This window comes from Panthera pardus, unplaced genomic scaffold, assembly GCF_024362965.1.
Source record: "Panthera pardus isolate Hobbes unplaced genomic scaffold, ASM2436296v1 HiC_scaffold_15, whole genome shotgun sequence".
Classification (NCBI taxonomy): Eukaryota; Metazoa; Chordata; class Mammalia; order Carnivora; family Felidae; genus Panthera; species Panthera pardus.
Genome location: NW_026526710.1, coordinates 27366028 through 27380645, shown reverse-complemented (window position 1 = coordinate 27380645; position 14618 = coordinate 27366028). Strand labels below are relative to the sequence as shown.

Below are 14618 nucleotides of genomic sequence, written 5' to 3'. Positions count from 1 at the left end.
AAAGAAAAGTTTTTAAAAAGCTTTAAATCTTGGGTTTTACCAATTTGACAATAAATTTCATATATTGGAAACAAAAAATAAAAAAAATAAAAATAAAAATAAATCTTGGGTTTTATACGAAAGAGACCTCAGATTGCATTATGACACATAAACTAGCCTTTGATACTGTGTTAATCATCGCCAATCCCTGTGGCAATCCAGAGTAATTGAAACAATTTAATTAGTTTATAGATCATGTCATGGTTCAGTTACTTTTCATATGTAGACCCAGCCAGTTTCAGAAGAAAAGAGAATGCATTTTCAACTATGGTAAATGAATCAGAAGAAAAATATATTACTAATTCCAGTAAGTAATTACCTTTTTATTTTTTAATATTAGCTTCTTATACTGTTTGCTGTTCCTGTCATTTTTCTCTGCCTGTTCCCCCTTTAGTGATGATCTCTTTCTAGGGATATTCTTGTCCCCAATGTCACCACTAGGAAAAAGAACAGGCTGTAGGAGTATCTTAAATCCTTTATTCACTGCTGTATCCCCAGAAATTAGCACAATGCCTTAAACAGAATTTAATTGGGCCATCTTAAAATAATTCATCTTGAATTAATTATTAAGATGAACTTGGATATTTCACTCAGAAAAAAAAAAAAAAAAAGCAACTTATCCTGATACAGATTTGAAAATGTCCTTTCTGTACCCAAGCGACTCCAGCTTGGTGGCCCAGGTACTCCAACTCCTGGTGGCTGCCCTCTTCCTAAAAGTCCATGCATCAACTCTGCAAGCACTGCTCAACAGTCATCTTACTGTTTTCTACATGTGAGTCTTGCCTTCCCAAGAAAAATGCATTCTCCTTAAGGATACAAACCATTTCTCATCAACCTCACTCTGGATTACTGGAAAGAGATGATTAAACACCTAAAGCCTAATGGTTAGAGGAGACTTTCTAAAGATTGAATTTTCATTTATATACATATCTTCATGTAGAAATCAATAAAGGACTTTCAAAAACAAGTGTATGTAATAGAAATATTATTTCAAGAGGAGAAGAAAATGTAAGATTTCTGACTTTAAAAAGAGCATGTTAGGGGCGCCTGGGTGGCTCAGTCGGTTGAGCGTCTGACTTTGGCTCAGGTCATGATCTCTCTGTCCATGAGTTCAAGCCCCATGTTGGGCTCTGTGCTGACAGCTCAGAGCCTGGAGCCTGTTTCAGATTCTGGGTCTCCCTCTCTCTCTGCCCCTCCCCCACTCTGGCTCTGTCTCTCTTTCTCTGTGTCAAAAATAAATAAACATTAAAAAAAAGAGATAACAAAAGCAAAAATGAACTACTGGGACCTCATCAAAATTAAAAGCTTCTGCACAGCGAAGGAAACAATCAGCAAAACTAAAAGGCAACCGACAGAATGGGAGAAGATATTTGCAAACGACATATCAGATAAAGGGTTAGGATCCAAAATCTATAAAGAACTTATCAAACTCAACACCCAAAAAACAAATGATCCAGTGAAGAAATGGGCAAAAGGCATGAACAGACACTTCTCCAAAGAAGACATCCAGATGGCCAACATGAAAAAATGCTCCAAATCACTCATCATCAGGCAAATACAAATCAAAACCATAATGATATACCACCTCATACCTGTCAGAATGGGTAGCATTAACAACTCAGGCAATAACAGATGTTGGCCAGGATGCGGAGAAAGAGGATCTCTTTTGCACTGCTCGTGGGAATGCAAACTGGTGCAGCCACTCTGGAAAACAGTATGGAGGTTCCTCAAAAAATTGAAAATAGAACTACCCTACGACCCAGCAATTGCACTATTATGTATTTATCCAAGGGATAGAGGTGTGCTGTTTCAAAGGGGCACATGCACCCCAATGTTTATAGCAGCACTATCAACAATAGCCAAAGTATGCAAAGGAGCCCAAATGTCCATCGATGGATGAATGGATAAAGAAGATGTGGGATACACACACACACACACACACACACACACACACACACACACACACACACACACACAATGGAGTATTACACGGAAATCAAAAAGAATGGATTCTTGCCATTTGCAACTACATGGATGGAACTGGAGGGTATTATGCTAAGTGAAACTAGTGAGTCAGAGAAAGACAAATATCATATGACTTCATTCATATTAGGACTTTAAAAGACAAAACAGATGAACATAAGGAAAGGGAAACAAAAATGATATAAAAACAGGGAAGGGGACAAAACATAAGAGACTCATAAATATGGAGAACAAACTGAGGGTTATGGGAGGGGTTGTGGGAGGGGGAATGGGTATGGGGTATGGGGCACTAAGAAATCTACTCCTGGGGGCGCCTGGGTGGCTCAGTTGGTTAAACGTCTGATTTCGGCTCGGGTCATGATCTCATGGTCCGTGAGTTCAAGCCCCGCGTCAGGCTCTGTGCTGACAGCTCAGAGCCTGGAGCCTGCTTCAGATTCTGTGTCTCCCTCTCTCTCTGACCTTCACCCGTTCATGCTCTGTCTCTCTCTGTCTCAAAAATAGATAAAACATTTAAAAAAAATAAAAAAAAAAAAAGAAATCTACTCCTGAAATCATTGTTGCACTATATGCTAACTAATTTGGATGTAAATTTAAAAAAAAATTAAAATAAAAGGAAAAATTAAAAAGTAAATAAATAAAATTTATAAATAAATAAATAAGCGTGTTCATTTTTTTAAATGTATATAGGTGGGTATAAATCACAATGACACTTATATTTCCTTGGACATATTTAAAAGACAGATGTAACAGTTTCATTTAAATGTGTTGACAATTGCATCAGATTAGCAACTATTTAAACTTATAAAGAAATTATTCGAAGACTATTTAATGTGGGTGAGGGGGTACAGTTTTTCAAAATCCCTTTAAGGTTATATGATTAAAAAACTGAAAATTGGCTTTATGGCCAGTGGCTCAGTTGGTTGAGCATCCCACTTTAGCTCAGGTTATGATCTTGTGGTTCATGGGGTCACGCCCCAGGTCAGGCTCTCTGCTGTCAGTGCAGAGCCTACTTTAGATCCTCTGTCCCCCTCTCTCTCTCCTCCTCCCCTGCGCGCTCTCTCTCTCTCTCTCTCTCGCTCTCACACACACACAAAAACAAATAAACATTTTAAATAATAATAATACTAAAAATAAAAAGCTGACAATTATTGAGCTAAATGAGAGGAAATATTCTCCCCACCCAAAATGAGAAGGTTGAGCCCTTGATCTTTTAATATAGACACGTTCTAGTTTTATTCACACAAATACATCCTACATAAACCAAAAAGTTATTAGGGAACAGTGACATGTTTGTGAGCACTTCATTCTTAGCCTTAGTTAAGCCAGGCATGGGGAGATATTTGTATACAACAAATAAAAATCACTATATGCCAAACAAACCACAAAACACACCACATAACTTCATCACAAAAAAAAAAAATTATCTTCTCTGCTTTTCCCCCCAGAATCAATCGCAGTTATTAAGTAGTTTTTATGTATCAACAATGTGTTAGTCTGGGGCACCTGGCTGGCTCAATCAGTAGAGCATCAGACTCTTGATCTTGGGGTGGTAGGTTTGAGCCCCACATTGGGGGTAGAGACTGCTTTAAAAAAATAATGTGTTAGCTTGTATGAGTGAATGCAATAATTTCTCTTTCTTTGAGGCATTCACTGAATTAGTGAATACTGAGCCGTTGTTCTTAAAGGAAATGTTAGGTTAGGTTCCTGCACACCACTGGTCACAACATTTTCATTAGCAAATCAAGGCAGAACCTTGTGTGATGTGTGTTTCTGTTTAAAGACACCTTCTTTAATACATGTTGCTGATTTATTATCCTTTAGGACACAGCCTACAGCACCCTCAGCATCTCCTAAATGAAGCTTATCTAACACAGGCACTTTCTCTATAAGGAATATCACACCTTCTTGCTAAGCTTAGGAACACTGGACCACATTTCAGCATTACACTTGGGGCCTGTTGTAAACAAGACAGCCAACAAAAAGCACAAAGATGCAAAACACAGGCCACTAAATAGACTCCGAAAGGATTCTTATTCACAGCGTGAGAGCTGAAACAAGGCCACAGAGAGGGCCTTGTGTGACCTCAACTGGAAATACATATATTGGGAAATTTACCTTTTTTGTCACTTGCATGTATCTGTGAATGATCTTGGGGGTTACAGATAAATTTTAGGAAGTAGGCAAATTCAGAAATACAGGATCCAAGGATAATGAACATCAATTGTAAATACATGCTCAAGAAATGTTAACTCTGGAAAGAAAGACAAAAAGAAATTTAAGTGTTAAGGTAGGTAGACTTTGGATAAGATAGAGGAAGTAGGGTATTGTCTAATGTAACATAAGACCAAGATTGAAATGGTATCTGTATTAGTTTCCTATTACTGCTGCAACAAATTATCAACAAATACAGTGGCTTGAAAAGCAGACTTATTATCTTACACTTCTGTAGGTTATAAGTCCTACATGAGTCTCATTGGGCTAAAATCAAGATGTTGGCAAGACTGAGTTTTCTGGAGGCTCTAGGGGAGAATCCATTTCCTTGCCTTTTATAGCATTGAGAGGCCATCCATATTCTTTGGCTCATGGTCACTTCTTCCATCTTCAAAGCCATCAATGATGGATCTAATCCTTTTCCCATGACACTATTCTGACTTCCTCTTCCACCTCCCTCTTCTACTTTTAGGGATTTTATGTGATTTTACTGGGCTCACATGGATAATCCAGGATAATTTCCCCTTTTCAAGGTCAACTGATCAAAAACTGAGGATCTTTTTTCCTCCTAACACCAAACATGTAGCATCTTTCCAAACGCTACTGCTCCAATTTTCTAACACCAACTAAGTGTCTTACAACTCAGTTCAATTCTGACACTAACTATCCATAGTTAGCATCAGACTCCACAGGTTTAAAGATTGGTCCCACAAGACTGCCCTCATTTCAGATACCAGTTGCAAGTATCGGGTGCCCAGGTTAGCCTCACTTCTCTTCGACTTGGCTACAAAGTCAGAGGTTCCCCCAGGGTGCCTGGGTGGCTCAGTCAGTTAAGCATCCAACTTCAGCTCAGGTCATGATCTCATGGTTCATGGGTTCAAGCCCCACTTCTGGTTCTGAGATGACAGTTCAGAGCCTGAAGCCTGCTTCAGATTCTGTGTCTCTCTGCCCCTTCCCCACTTGTGTGCTCTCTCTCTGTCAAAAATGAATAAACACTAAAAACAATTTTAAATCAGGGGTTCCCACAATACAACCCTACATATACAATGACTCCAAGAACTCAGGAAACTGCTATCCTTGCTACTAAATTTTAAAGGATACAAAGACAGCCAAATAAAGAGGCACATAAGGCAAGAACCAGAAGTACCCCGAGTGCAGGAGCCTCTATCCCTGTGGAGATGAGATGTGCCACCCTCCCAGCACATGGATGTGTTTGCCAACTTGGAATCTCCTTAGATTTTTATGAAGTTTTACTATGTAAGCATGATTGTGGCCTTTGGCAACAATCTCAATCTCTAGTCCTCCCCTCCTCCCCAAAGGTTGGGGAGATGAGGCTGAAAATTCCAAGATTCTAACTCTTGACTAGATTCAACTAGATTCAACTCTTGACTTTTCTGGCAACTGGCTCTTACCCTGATGCTATCTGGGGTAGCAAGAGTCACCTCCTTGGAACACCTCCTCACTTAGGAATTCTAAGAGTTGTAGGAGCACTGTTTCAGGAAGTGGGGACAGAGACCAAATATCTTTCTTATCTTACCACAGCAACTTTAATTGCATCTACAACTGTAATTCCCTTTTGCCATGTAAGGTCACATATACACAGAGTCTAGGGATAAGAATGTGAACATCTTTGGCGGAGGAAGGGGCGTCATTCCACTAACCACAGCATCTATTGCAGTTTGCAAGCACTAAACGATAGTGCTTTAGGAACCTTGATGTGCCAACATTATGGTGCTTGGATGGAGGGTCAGCCAAAAGGCTGAAGCCAAAGCACTACATTAGGGTGATGGAGAGAAAATAGAGAGGGAAGAGTCTGCAGGGCATTGTCAAAGCAGAAATAATAATTATGTAACAAATATGGAGCTCGTGACAGTTCTGTTGGATCATACCCTACAATTAGTACGTGGGTTTTCTGATGAACTAGTAAATGCGTTATGAGCATGTTGGTGATCTGCATTAGTTTTAAACAAACACCTAAAAGTCTAATTCTAGGGATCCAAATTTTCCCTGCTGACAAACTACCTTCTTGTTACCATGGAGAAATTTGGAAGCACCTCATTTATATTCCTTACCTCCTTCCTCCCTCCCTCACCTCACCTCACACTACGTCCAACACTAGCTGATGTGGATATGGGATGTGGGGAGGGAGCACAGAGAGAGAGACACCCTGCCCACAGGCTTCATTCTATCCCATGATATCAGTGGCCAACCTACCAGTGACTTGTGGATGAGACTTTATCCTGTGGGCCCATAATCAGCAGCCTTTTTCTCCGTGCCTTCCCAGAACACTTTTACAGGTTTCTAAGCCATCACCTCCTCTTCACCATAATCAACATCCCTTACAACACTTCCAATGTAAAAAATCGCACAATGATAAGTTGGTTTCACAGTTGGTCAGTAATTGCCAAAATCCCTCCAGATGGCAAATGTGCCTAGGCATCTCCATTTTAGATATACACTCATTTTTTTCTAAAAATGAAGATTGTAGCAGTTTAAGAAGTATGGTTCAGGGGGCGGGGGGGGGGGGGAGATTGACCATGTGACTTTGATGTGATTTAGACAAATGAGAATATTTCTTGAAATCTAAGACATCATCAGCTGTGACATGCACCACGATTTTAGGCTCTGGGGATCTGGGGCAAGGGTCTCTCATGAGGTTGCCGTTAAGCCACCAGCTGGGGCTGCCATCATCGGGGGCTAGAGAATCCATTTCCAAGCTCACTCACATATTTGATGGCAGCGTCCAGTTCCCCCTGGCTATTGGCCAAATACCCCAGTTCCTTGCCAGTAGCCAAACTGTCAGCAACCTGAATGTCTCCCCCCAAATGAGGCGAGCCCAAGATGGTGAAAGCCATAGCCTTTTATAGCCCGATCACAGAAGTAACACACTGACTTCTGCCATGTTCTATTGGTCACACAGACTAACTCTGGTACAATATGGGTGAGGACTCTACAAGGGCATGAATATCAGGAGGCTGACTACCACAGTAACATATTACCGAAAGGAATGTGAAACTAATTTGCTTCATTAAGTGACATTTATTGAGCACTTACTATACACCTTGCCCCATACTAAACACTAATAACTCGTTTAAGACAATTAAGTGAGACCCATAATCCCGTGAGATGAACCCTGTTATTATCACTTTTTTTTTTTTGACAGTCATGGAAACTAAAACGTAGAAAGGTTAAGTAACCTATCCAAGGTCACTAGCCAGTCAGAGTGAGGGCTGAGACTTCTGATTTTTCACTAAAATGCTACCCAGCCTTCACTTCAATGTATATTATTGAATATGTCAACAAAGAAATTCCACTAGATAATTTGAAAACCTCCAAGATTCTTTATGGTTTGACTATTGCCCTCACCAGTCCATAAGAAAGTACTTGATTGTGTTGTGACACTTTTAAAACTTTAGCTTATTTCATTTGCTTTGGTAATTATTTATAATTGTTTAAATCAACCGTGATGGACTTCAGCTCTGGTGCCATCTATACCTTCACGTAAGAAAGGATCAAAACTGCCTGCTTTGGCTCACACGATAGTAGGTATCATTTCAAAAGCTAGGACAGAATAAAGTGCAGACCTTCAAAGAAATCTGACCAATTTTCTCTGAAGACGTAATAGTCAACACAGTTTTAAAATTATTTTCATAACTTTAGAAAAGAAATATAAGACAAAGGAGACTACTTTTTATGCTCATGTAGATATGTTCAAATATTAATTATCTCAAACACCTGTCAAGAGTAGACACAATCACTCTCCCCCTATATTCAATAACAGTAAAAAGAAAAAGTAATGTAACTTTTAGACTGCTCTGAGAGCACAAAGTACAGTAAGTCTTACTTGTGACCCTAAGACTCATCACCTCCTATGATGCATTCTAACCCATTCTGATAAAGAAACAGACCCAGAGATTATGAAATTAGTTCACTGGGTTTCCAATTCAGATTAGATAAAGTAATTTTCTTAAATTCCTGCAAGTAAAACCTACTAGAGTCATCAGTATGGAAACTGCCATCACATCAGGAAGAAAAAAAGGATTTAAGGTACTCACCGTTGGATCAGCTAGATTGAGTTTGGAATAGCAACCAGTTGTAACTAAGCAAAGAAAGCAGTGGGTCTGGTATTCATGGAGAGTCAGTTCATTGTTAAACTCTTCCTTGAGGAGCACAGAGCTAATGAAGGCTATCCTTGGGTGGTTGGGTGGGGTCTGGCTAAGGCTCAAGAGTAGGAGCAGGGAAGACCAAGCTGAGAAGACCAGTGGTCCAGACCATCATAGAGTAGGGGTGCTCCCAGTACAAGGGTGGGGGACAGAGAGGAGTACAGGTGTGGGGGAAAGGGCGGGGTGAGGGGGCAGGAATCCAGCAGACAGTAGAGAGTTCGGGGACTCAACACTGCTGCAGGCTAGATAGTGCTCAAAGAAACAACTGATACTGACAAGTGTGAGGGCCAAGTTGGAACCTCGAGGCCCAGGTCTCTGACTGCACTCTTTCTGGCTCTTTAGGGAGCAGAGGCCCCAACAGACTGGCTAGTGACGGGGTACTCTGAGCCCAGCACCCAAGAACCACATGAACACTGAGTATTCGGCTCCTTGTGTTTCCTCAGCTCACAGCACAGAATTCTGCAGGAGTCTGAAACTTGGGAAGTTAGCCAACAAAAGAATATACCTAGAGCTATTTCGCTCACAGTTTTTGTTCTGGATGCATATCAGATTCTCAAAAAATTGTTTTGTTCATTAGAGAAAGAGAGAAAGAGAGGAAGGGAGATGAAAAGGGAAAGAATATGGAGAAGGAGGAGGAAGAGGGGGAATGAATGAGAGTGGGTCAAAGGAAGGAAAGAGGGAAAGAAATAGAAGAAACACAAAGATGAAAAAAGAAAGGAAGGAAGGAAGAGAGGGAGGGAAGAACATCAGTTTGGTGGGACGATGCGCATGCGCGCGCGCACACACACACACACACACACACACACACACACACACACACACACACCACTGTGATCACCCTAAAGAAATTAGCTATTTCTCAGCTCTGCCTATTATCTGAGCCACTCCTTAGGACATCCTTTGGGGTAGGAGCAGATGTTGGCTGGGATAACGCTATAGATTTTGGTTTAAATTTATTTTGTCTCTAGGGTAATTTATTTTGTCTCTTTGCTTTTCTCTGAAACATAAAGACAAAGGGTCTCAGGGCAAATAATCGTCAGTCAGAAATACTAAAAGTGGTCAGGTTGTGAACTAATTAGACTCATGCCTAGGATACAAGGACTATTAATGTCCCCAGCAGGTGGCGCAAGCTGCCCTCTACTGTGATGAGACTTCCCAGATCCCTACAGTGTTAAAATAAGTTTCCTCTTCACATTATGTTTCAAACAGCAGATCCTAACCAGGTGAGGGGTTGGGTTAGGAAAGAGATCGTTCAGCAGGATTCCAAGAGACACTAAGTAGGGAAGACAAAATCTGGAGGCTTTTAATTTTATTTCTCAGGTTAAACTGTTTAAAAACACTCATTGACCTCACAAATAATATTGTTCCATTCATATCATTTTGGGCTCTGAAAACTTAAGAATTCTTTCAAGACAGAGTTTTAGATTAAGTGCCAAAGGACAACAAAGTACCAAGAATTAGGATATCTGAAAATATTTGTATTAATTGGTGAAGAGTTTATAATGGAGAAGGCTTTCCCATAACAAATTGAAGATAAATCAATTCTGAAGGAAACCTCGAGAAAGGGGATGTTGATTAGAGATTGTTGAGATCAGCCAACATAGAAATTCTGCTGCTTCGCTAGTTTCTTACAAATAAATACAGTGTTCCTGCTCACACTTTCAGCTCGGGGCTATGCATTTTTTTTGTGAGCAAGCAAACAGTAGAACTGAAAACATTTGCATCCTTGGGGATGAGGTAACCCTTTTTTGGGAAGGTAGGGAACATAATATGTTATCCTTGGAGTCATCTCCAAAATCTGGGACAGAAAACAGAAACTTATTAATTAAGTCTTCTTAAATGTCTGCCCTCATATGTTTCCAAAGAAACAAGAGTTTGGAATGTTCAGGTCAGTGACTAATTTCCAGTGAATAAGCTGTCCTGCCAGCACCTACTGCCTTCCTTCCCTCACATCCATTGATGTTTTAACTCTGCGTCTGCTTCCCTGTTGGTCTGCCACTAGAGCTTTTACTTGTTAAGGATATTTTAAAATATAAAAGTCGCATGTGCGAACAGCAAGAAATTTGAAAACGCTGAAAGGCATAAAGGAGAAATTTACCATGACTGAGTAGATATTGGCAACACCTACTTCTCACAAAGAGCTTGTGCCCAGAATAGACAGAGAACTCTGACAAATCAATTTTTAAAAAACGATAAAGAAAAATAAATAAATAAATAAATAAAAATAAAAATAAAATAAAAAACGATAAAGAGAAAAAATTAGCAATAGGTTTGAACAGACACTTCACCAAAGAGCATACTCAAATGGGCAATCTCAATTCTGTTAATAACCAGCTGTCAATGAAAACCATGGTGTGCATGAGGGTTTTAAAGTCCACAAATTCTTTGCTACTTCTCCCTTCAAGACATGGGGACTAGTTCCTTCGAGGGCAGTCTAGGAGTAAACACTGGTTTCCAACAGAGAGAATAAAGCAGATTGAAGTGTGTGGCTTCCCCCTCGCCCCCTCTCTTGGATCACTCAGACAGGACCACGGGCTGCCATGTTAGGTGGCTGCCCAAGGAGCTTTAGGGAGGCCAACACCAAGAGCAACTGGGGCCTCTAGCCAAACTCTGAGTAAAAGACCCTGAGCAGAACTGCCCTGCTAAGTCTCTCCCAAAGAAATGGTGATCCACAAAATCTGTTGAGATAATGAATTTCTTAAGCCACCAAATTTGGGGGGAATTTGTTATGCAGATGACATACACTAGGATACCACTGCACATATACCAGAAGAGATAAATTTAAAAAAAAAATTTTAAGTTTATTTATTTTGAGAAAGAGACAATATGAGGAGGGGAGGGGTAGAGAGAGAGAGGGAGAGAGATAGAGAATCCCAAGCAGACTCTGCACTGTCAGCACAGAGACTTACGTGGGGCTCGAACACAAAACGGTGAGATCGAACACAAACCTGAGCTGAAAGCTTAACCAATTGAACCACTCAGGCGCCCCAGAATAGCTAACATTTTTAAGTTTGAGGTACGGAGAACTCATTACAATGTGCAACATGGCAACTCTCATTGCACTGCCGCTGATGGGTGTGTAACCCGTGCAACCATTCTAGAAAACCGTGTACATGATCTACTGAAGTTGAACATATGCATGCCCTATCATGCGTTTCCACTGCTGGGACACACAGACAGAAATGCACGCACATTAGGCATTGAAAATCACGTACAACAATATTCACAACAGCATCATGTCATAGCTCAAACTGAAAATATGACAACAGTATTTGGATAAATAAAAGGCGGTGTGTCCACGGAGTGATAAGCAGCAGCGACAATCCATGAACTATCGCTGCATGTAATAAGCCAGCTGAGTCTAACTCCCATGATGCATGAAAGAAGCCAGGCACAAATTAACCCAGAATAGGTTCTATAGTCAGCAACCAGTAAGGAGAGAGAAACCACACCAGCTAACCCAATAGACAGGAAGTATCATAAAGAACATAAAGAACAGTTAACTAGGTATAAAGATATTAACTAGATGACTAAAAGTCAAAAACAGGTATCAGGGAGGTAGCTACCACCTCCTAGGACTGGGCACAAGAAGAAAAAAGCTGAAATACCTGAAATCCAGAAGCTTGGAGGCAGCCCCCTCCCCAACCGTCTGGTGCTGGGACCGGTGTCTTGGGGTGCGCTCAGAGGGGTTCTCTAACTGCTGCGATGCGAAAATTACAAACTAGACTCGATTACTGCTGCCGGAAAGCGCTGCTGGCACGGGGGGGGGGGGGGGGGGGGGGGGGCTGGTTGCTAGGGTGACGTTGGCAGGAAAGGGAGCCAACAGGAAGCCAGCAGGAAGAAGCAAGTCCCTCCCCTCTCCTGCGAGCTGCAGGTTCCCTGCAGCTGGTTTCCAGGGGAGTCTGGCGGATCAAGGGACAGGGGACAGAGGGATGGCGCTGAGGCAGCCTCGCCCGCAGCGCGAGGCCGACGGGAGCGTGGGTCTGGAACCGAGAGGCGGCAGCCTGAGAGCTGGCACAGAGAGCATACATGAACGTTCAAAAGGAAACAAAATGGACACGTGGTGTTAATGTTGGGACAACGGTTACCTCGGGGTGGGGGTAGGGATTTCTCGAGCACTGAGCCCTCCCACAAGGGGAGCTTCCGAGGTGCTAGGGACTTCGAGTGCGCTCACCTGGGCGATGGGCATAGCCCTGTGTGGGCAAAGCCTTCCCTTAACAGCCTGCTTTCCGGTTATAAAAGGCAACAAAAGGTTCCAGGAGGTTCAACTCAGTGTAACCCAGTGACTACTTACTGAAATCTCACCTAAACTTGAAGATGGGCCTCTTCTTGGAATGTTTCCCAGATCCTTTTATTCGCATGGGTCTCTTCCTCCTCTGAAGTCTTAGAAAAGCCGTCGACAGATTTCACAATGTAACGCAAATTGGTGTCATGGATTACATCCAAGGAGCTAGTTTCATCTTCCCAAAGAGGTGATAAACCTGAGGCCAGAAACTCAATTACCCCCCGGGTGGCATAGCTCCGGACTGAACTCAGGTGTCCATAAATCAGTTATCTGTTATCTAATAATCAGCTTCAAACCTAACCGAAATGCTGATGAGTTAAGCAGCCTCGTTTGACACGAGCTAACTAGAATATATGAAAGACGCCACTGTTTTGAGTTTCTTTATCAAGAAAGGGAAGGCCCAAAGATGACCCGGTAAGTGTACCGTCTTCAAGGGAAAAACAAAATCCTTTTATGGAAAATTCGGTTTTCCCTATTATGTTGAGAGTGAAAATGCTTCCGGCACAGGAACCAGAGCGTCTGGGCCGCCGCAGGCGGTGGGTGCCACGCGCGACCTTTGCCCCACTTCAGGCGGCGGCGTTGAGGCTTCTCCCCGCGGGCGGCCTCGGCCCCTTCTCCTCCTCGCTCAATCCTCGCTCAAGCTTGCACGAGAGCAGGCACTCGTCCCTTGCCATAAAGAGCCGCTCTTCACACGTCAGCCAGGCTATTTTTAAAGGCTCTCCTGGAGATCCCCAAAGTAAAAGCATCGCGGGGCGGGGCCGCCGCCCCGCCGGGTCCTCCGGGTCTCCACGCTGCAGCCCCGCCAGCGAGAGGACCGTCCCCAGACACCCGGGAGAGCACCGCCCCCGGACCCCGGAGGGAGGACAGTCCCCGGACACCCAGAAGGGTTACCCCCAGACCCCGGGGATCCGCCCCCAGAAGCCCCCGAAGGGGCTGTCCCCACCCTGTCCTGCTCTCTTCCTCCTTGGCGTGGCCGCCGCCGCCTTCCTTCCACGCTCTCCCGGGGAAAGGCCGCCCTCTAGGCCTCCTTGCTTTCCCCTTTCCCAGGACTGACGATGGCCCTCTGCCCACCCTTGGGCCGCCCGGAAGCTTCCTCTTTAATGGCCAGGGGCCCATACGACTCGAGTCTCAGATTTCCCACCCCTCCCCCGCGTCTGTGCCCCGCCTTCCCCCAACCTGTCACCCAAGGCGGGGGGCCAAGGCGGGCGTGGGGGCGGACCTTGGCGTGGCTGCTGCTTGAATCGCGGCCCTGGACCCTTTTTGGCTGTTGTCTCTGGGCAGCCTAGGCCAGGCGAGTCTGGGACAGGTTCAGGGGTCTTATTTAGCTCCTATAAAGGGAGGACTTCACCCTCCCATCCCCCACCCAGCAAAGAGCCTACAGATGTCAGAAAGTCTGACTTAAAACTCATTAGGGGCGCCAGGCTGGCTCATTGCGCAGGTCATATGACTCTTCATCTTGGGCTTGTGAGTTCCAGCCCCACCTTGGGTGTACAGATTACTTTAAAATAATCTTGGGGCGCCTGGGGCGCTCAGTTGGTTAAGCTTCCGACTTTGGCTCGGGTCATGATCTCTGGGTTCCCAAGTTCAGGCCAGGGCGGTGGGCTCCGTGCTCACAGCTCAGAGCCTGGAGCCTGCTTCAGAGTCTGCTGCCCCTCCCCCGCTTGCACTCTGTCTCTCAAAAATAAATGCTAAAAAAGAAATTTAAATAAAATCTTAAAAAACAAAACCCTCATTGGTTAAAGAGCAGACTCTTAACTATACAGGACAAACTGATGGTTGCCAGAAAGGGGGGTGGGGATGGTGAAATAGTAAAGGGGATTAAGAGCATATTTCTGATGGGCACTGAGCAATGTATACAATTGTTGAATCACACCTGTACACCTGGAACTAACACTGTCTGTTAACTATCCTGGAATTAAAAATTCTTTCTAAACTAA

The 14618-nt window shown here is 43.2% G+C and overlaps 1 protein-coding gene across 5 annotated transcripts in view; it reads right to left on the bottom strand.

Annotated features, from left to right (window-relative positions):
• MPPE1 (metallophosphoesterase 1) overlaps positions 1-13455 on the bottom strand; it is a 55404-nt gene extending 41949 nt beyond the window's left edge. For 3 of the 5 annotated variants that reach the window (XM_019433861.2, XM_053902374.1, XM_053902376.1), the window contains exon 1: positions 12702-13455. The gene's annotated coding sequence lies outside the window, so the exon portion shown is untranslated. Of the gene's footprint in view, positions 1-12690 lie in introns of all 5 variants that reach the window. The other 2 variants (XM_019433862.2, XM_053902375.1) reach the window with 1 other exon arrangement.
• Between the last annotated feature and the right edge of the window lie 1163 nt (positions 13456-14618).